Consider the following 586-nt stretch of genomic DNA (forward strand, 5'->3'; position numbering starts at 1 on the left):
AGGGGGGAACATTCCCTCCTTAACTTAAGGTATAGGGAGGAAATGCAGAATTGAGGCACAAATCTAAACGGCTCGACCTAGGCTCGTGATAGTCGGTGTATAGCATCACGGTAGGGAAAGCCATCACTGTGCCGAAATTGGAAGTCACAGGTCAAAGGTCAATAGGAACAGGGAAGATTTTAGACATTTTCTGAGGACATGGTCTGACGGAGCGATTCAAAAACTTTTTTGTTTCAGCGGTGACCTAGCATTTTTATGGCTTTATTGAAAGGACCATGAAATGTACTTTCTGCTGACATGCGAAGAGTAAGTGTCGGATAACTTTTTGACCCTCAAGAGGCGGGTTAAACATTGATTTTTTTACTGTTAGAAAGAATTTGACTGCCGGGTTTGCTAGTAGAATCTATACATGCCTGGATGTATGAGGCTACAATGTCACAGTAAAATTTCAAAAGCTAAATTTGGTTGAAGAAGGTTTATGCTCCTTAAATCGTATAATTTCTATGGCATTCTGTACTGTCAGTGCGTTACATGTAACTTAATTAGATATTATCAAGAGTGCATAATAGAGAAGAGTATGACACGG

The sequence above is a fragment of the Priapulus caudatus genome, unplaced genomic scaffold, assembly GCF_000485595.1.
Source record: "Priapulus caudatus unplaced genomic scaffold, Priapulus_caudatus-5.0.1 Scaffold2330, whole genome shotgun sequence".
Classification (NCBI taxonomy): Eukaryota; Metazoa; Priapulida; class Priapulimorpha; order Priapulimorphida; family Priapulidae; genus Priapulus; species Priapulus caudatus.